Here is a 6,000-nt window from a genome sequence, read left to right on the forward strand (position 1 = left end):
CTTCACTCATATATTGTGAATTTCTACCCATTTGATATAACTCAATGTCCCCTTTTGAGTTTCCTGCCCGTGTTCAAGACCTGGTCTCGACGGGATCTCTAACAAACGGTTTCGCTTTTGTAGTGACAGCAGAATATCGCAGGGTGGACTAACTTGTTCACTTGCCTCATATTCTGGTAAGGGAGGCGGAGGTGCTGATGCTATTACTAAGTTAATATCATTCTTAATTAAAAACATTGCTTTTGAATTATTATTCTTTTGTTCCCTTCGGTTCACTTCCTCAATCCACCTGTGTGCCTGAGGAATTCCTAATTGACGTTGCTTTTTTACCCGACCTTTAGAATCGGTTTTAAGCTGTTTGACAAGTTTGACAAGTGGGGATTTTTCTAGTTTACCATCAAATTCATATTTATTAACCCATTTTGAGTAACATTTAATATTATCAGCACATTGTGACTGCATGTATTTCGCGTCTTTGGTTAACGGCGGATTTTGGGACCTTTTTGTACAATTATTACCCATTTTTTTCTACCCTTTGGATCGTTACGTAACACCTTATTTTTACATGGTACCACGGATATTTATATACTCTCTTCAGAATGACTGCCTACCTGCTCTGTTTCCCTGATCTATGACAAGACCGTAATCATTCTGTCCCTGACTTATAAACAAAGTCTCTAACAGAGTAAATACAGATATAGTCCCTGATCTTAAAACAGAAGTATATCCCTCATCGGTGAGATCTGATCATAAACTAATCTCACTGGAAATCCACATCCCGCCCCCACCCCAAACAAAAAAGACCACAGTGAAGAACTTCTCTAAAGCAAACTTCACACTACTCAAGACTGGTGTGGTATCCAAGGCCCCTGAGCCAGTGGAAACCACAACCCAAGATGCGGAAGCCATTACAAATGCCTTCTATGAACACCTCCAGGACTGCATGGATCAGGCAATCCCAAATAAAACCAAGACTCTTTCCACAAAGGGCAAACGTCCAGTCTGGTGGACCCCAGCCATTAACAAACTGTACAATAAGAGGAGAAAGCTATTACATGATAGAACAAAATCCATAAAAGGGAAGTCACCCCTGATCATTATTAGTAAAAAAATACGAGCACTCATAAAATCAACTAAGGCCAATTTTGAGAGAAAAATTGCCATGGATTCAAAGGACAATCATAAGGCCTTTTTCAGCTATGTTAGGAACCTGGGTGGAAACTCCCAGATATGCTCAGAATTAGTCCAAAATGATACAAAAATCACTGAACCCACAGACATTGCCAACATACTGGCAGACCGGTTCAGTGAAAACTTCACCCCCCTCTCCCCCCCCTAAAGGAGAGATAACTATCCCAGCGGAGTGTAACCTCCCAGACATCTCAAATGTGCAGGTGAAAGCTGCTCTCTCTAAAGCTAAAAACACAGCATCAATGGGACCGGATGGTGTCCCCGGCTGTGTGCTGCACGAGCTAAATGAGGAATTAAACCCGCACATAAGGCAGCTGTTTAATCTCAGCCTTACCACAGGATACGTGCCCAAGGAGTGGCGTACGGCAACTGTGGTCCCACTCCACAAAGGCGGTGCCTCTACGGACCCTGGTAATTACCGCCCCATAAGCTTAACAAGTCTAGTCTGCAAAGCTATGGAGAGGATCATAATGGATCTCATAAACAAAGATATAGGGGACTTGCACACATTGGACCTGACCCAGTTTGGCTTCATCAAGGGCAGATCATGCCTTTTGAACTTGGTCGACTTCTTCAAGACAGTCACCAAGGCCATTGATGAGGGAAAGGCAGTCCATACAGCCTACCTTGACCTTGCAAAGGCTTTCGACACAATACCCCACTCGGGTATTGTAGAAAAACTTACCGGCTTAAATGTAAACCCATATGTCACAAGATGGGTTGCAAACTGGCTTAAGGACAGAACCCACAGGGTTAGAGTTGCTGGCGCTATGTCAGACTCCAAGCCGGTCACAAGTGGTGTCCCACAGGGCTCGGTCCTTGGCTCCCTATTGTTCGGCATCTACTTCTCAGAAGTACAGGCCAACATGGGAGGACTTTGGCTGACAAAGTTTGCAGACGACTGCAAACTGGGTGCCATAGTGGAAAGTGCATCGGACACGGATATCCTTCAGAAGGGACTCACAGAAACAGATAGCTGGTGCCAGAGCCATGGCCTGAAGTTAAATGCCAAAAAATGTATAGTCATACCCTTCGGGAAAAACAAGGTAACCCCAAGCTACCATATAGGTGGCAATCCACTAAGCACAGAAGAGGTTATCAGGGACCTGGGGACCCAGGTTGACAGTGGCCTTTCTTTTGACACTCACGGTGCTAAAGTGGTTAGACCTTCTACATTGCCCACCTGATCATGAAGGGATTCACATCCAGATCTAGTGAGGTCATTGTTCCCCTGTACTCTTCACTTATCAGACCAATGATCGAGTACAATGCCCCATTCGGGATGTATCTCACCCGACATCTGCAGCAATTGGAGAGACCCCAAAAGTTCCTCACCAAAAGGATAAAGGGACTCCAAAATCTGTCATATGCTGCCAGATTGAAGAAACTCCAGCTCTATTCAGTCGCATACTGTCTGCTCAGAGGTGACATGTGCCTGACATACAAGGCCATGTCCAACCCGGAATTAATGGACATGCTCCACCTCAAAAAATCCAAATCCACCAAAACCACTAGAGCAAGTGACTTAAACCTTAGCACGGATATAAATAGGACATGCTGGAGAGATAGATTTATCACTCGGAGACTCCCTATGCTGTGGAATAAAATCCCGGTCCATGTGAGGCAGAGCACCTCGCTGGCTCTGTTCAAGAAAAATCTTGACCTGTGGATGGGAGATCGTAGGTTTACCCCGGGAATCATCTCTGTGTCACTGCTGGACAGAGGCACAACAAACTAATGGGCACAGTATTTTTTCATATAAGGGGTGGCGTAAGCCACAAAACTTTGGGCTAGGCTTATAAATGCCTTAGGGCAGATAGCCTAGTATAAACCTATGAACCTGTGAACCTAAAAGAAGGTAGATTCACCTTACCTGAGCCTTCGTGATTGATCACCTGGTTCGAGTAAACCCGTCCTTCAGTCGCAGATCAGAAAGTGGCTGGCCTCTTTTGTACAACAATTCAGTCGGAGGACTTTTCAAATAAGAAGAACCGATGTGGTTTCTTCCCCGTACAGTTTCAAGTCTGTCTGATCCGAGGCGAAGTGAAGGTTTCCAGTCCGAAGGACCAATTTGTCAAAGGAAAAAACTTCAAAGACCAATACACATAAGGTTCAGTTAAGGCACTTTAATTTACTTGCAGTAAGGAGACAAAAACATGTAAATACAAGGATTTGTCTAACTACTAATAGGAAGTATCTTCATTCTTATACTGTTTTACAAGACATGGCCTTCTAAGCTGACGTAATCAAACACAACTTTAAGCATTGTACTACAGCAGGTGTTACTTCAGATTTTCTGCTGACATGACTAGATTTGTGAGAAACTTTTCAGAAAAACAACCTGGCCTTGGTGACCAGTACTTCATTTACAAGCGTCTATTGTACACTGTTACTTTTCAAGGTACTTTTCTGATACAGATACAAGCAAATGCTGATTGCATTTCATATTTTCAAGCAGACTTTGTCCTAATTATCTGTTATTTCTACAACTGTGTATGTTCTCATAGCACAGCAGAACTTCTTGTCTAAGTTTCATATAAGCAGTATTGTTCTATTCATTATTTTCCTAACGCAAGCAGAAATCATCTGCTTCTCAGTAAATTTCCAAGGCACAAGCAAGATTTAGCTGACAGTACAAGGTCAAAAAGCAACTGCAGTTTGTACAGATTTATGCAGTATGAAATAGAATAAATGTGTTAACTCTTTTAGGCTCTGAATGCACTAAGCATATTACTAATACACACACATTAATACATATTTTTCTAACAGAATCACACAATGGAAAACGTAGCTTGGCTAGATTTTTCTTGCAGATTTACCGATTGGTTTGTCTGTGTGACCTTGTTACTCACTGTTAAGTCTTCTCCGGTACATCACTGGTGATCATAGGAAGTTCAGTGACTGTATATGATATGTAACAATGTTGCTATTTCAGAAACTTAAGTATGGGAAAAATGTTTCTTCCTTACAGGCTTTAAGACTAGCAAATCAGCTTTAACAGAGTTATCAGAAAAAATACAGTGTACTTTTGTTTTTTTGCAGACATTCTTGAAATAACTTTTTTGTAGAACTGACAAGGATGCAGTGTATTATACTGCTTTTGTAGTGGCTGAAGTCCAACTTACAAAGGTAATTGAAGTGTAAGAAAATGGATTTAATTCATAACATTAGTTATAAGTGTACATGTAGTTCATGATACACTGGTAAAAGTCAGTCACAGTGTAGTAAGCTGGGAGTTCTGTTTAAAAGGAAATGTGTAAATGCCATTCATTTTTTTTCTTTGGTGAATATGCATTCCCTTTTCATACCTTTTCAAAACATTCTAATTAAATAATTTTGGCAGAGTTCAAAGGCACAGTGCTGGGAGTTAACTAACAGTTTTATTTACAGACATTCGTAAATGCTTTCTTTCAGAGCTATGAAGTATAGGGTGTGTTACACTACTTTAGTGGTTATGCAATTATATGTGACTGCAATTCGCAATCTAACCTGAAATAAGAACATGGATTAACTGATGAATATGAATTGGTTATATGTGTAAATGTATTCATGGTGCATTGATAAAATTGTTCACAATATATAGAAACAAGGAAATGTATTTTAAAATGAAGAAATGCCATTCTCATTTCATTTTTGAAGTGAACTTTTGTGCTGTAATACTGGTAATATATGATGCATAAGTGTTGGAGTTTCTTATGAGTATTATGTAGCTATTTTTTCTGAAATATTTTATTCTTGTTTCTTCTTATTTAGGCTATCAAAGGTAAAATACTAGAGAGTCATTCTGCAGAACATTTCAAGCCTCTCCAAAAATCCTTATTAAAATGTACATTTAGCCTAAAGGAGAGCAAGACAAGATAGACCAGGAGAGAATTTGAGGCTGCCCATCCAATTATCTAGGTTTACCTTGAAGGTGGCAAGGGTGCTACCCTGTTTGACATGAAATGAAAGCTTATTCCAGAGGTGAGAGATATGTTTGGTAAGAATCTATCAGAACAAAGTGTCTTATCTGCTGATGAAGGTGTAGTTTTTTTTTTTTAACAAGAGTATCTTCTGTACCATTAGTTCTGTGAATGAATAGGAGATTGTATGGTGTTGGTTCATTTATAGGTTCATGGTTAAACAGGCTAAATGTCCTGAAGGACCATTTTAAGCACAGCCAATAATGCACAGTCAGAATCAAACCATGTACCTTGTGTCTATAATGCGAAGAATTTGAAAATTAAGCCAACCCCAAAGTTTACAGGTTCATAGATGTTTACTAGGCTAATGACCCCAAGGGCCTTTTTAAGCCTAGTCATTCATCCCAAGTCTCTGATAAGTTCTGGTACCCTTGATAAGTGTAAGCAGGGGCTTGGTAGGTGAAACATTTACAAGCGGGGGCTTGGGAGATGAAGCATTCACAGGCTGCCTGTGTCCATTAGAGACATAGATGCCAAACCAGGTTTGAATTTCCTGTTCTCCATCCAGTCATCCGAGTTTCCACTTGAATTGGGTTAGGGAGGAACTGTGCCCATGGGTAGCCCATTCCAGAGAAGGGGTAGTCTCTGGGATATCCAGAATGACATCTAACCAAACACAAATACAGATGTGCCCAAGTTGACTGCAGTGAGATTAGAACCCCTACCTAGCTATCAACTCTAACTACAGTACAAACTACTTAACATTAGTGCCATGGCATCATTCATGGCAAGAAAGGGTAGACCTAGACCAGCACAGAGGATTTTGTAAGAGACTGAGTACAGCGCTGTGATAGCTGGTGACTTCAAAGTTGGGGGTGGCTGCAGGAAGCAACTGAATGGGTTGAGC

The sequence above is a fragment of the Protopterus annectens genome, chromosome 5.part0 (assembly GCF_019279795.1).
Source record: "Protopterus annectens isolate FY-2018-M chromosome 5.part0, PAN1.0, whole genome shotgun sequence".
NCBI lineage: Eukaryota > Metazoa > Chordata > Ceratodontiformes > Protopteridae > Protopterus > Protopterus annectens.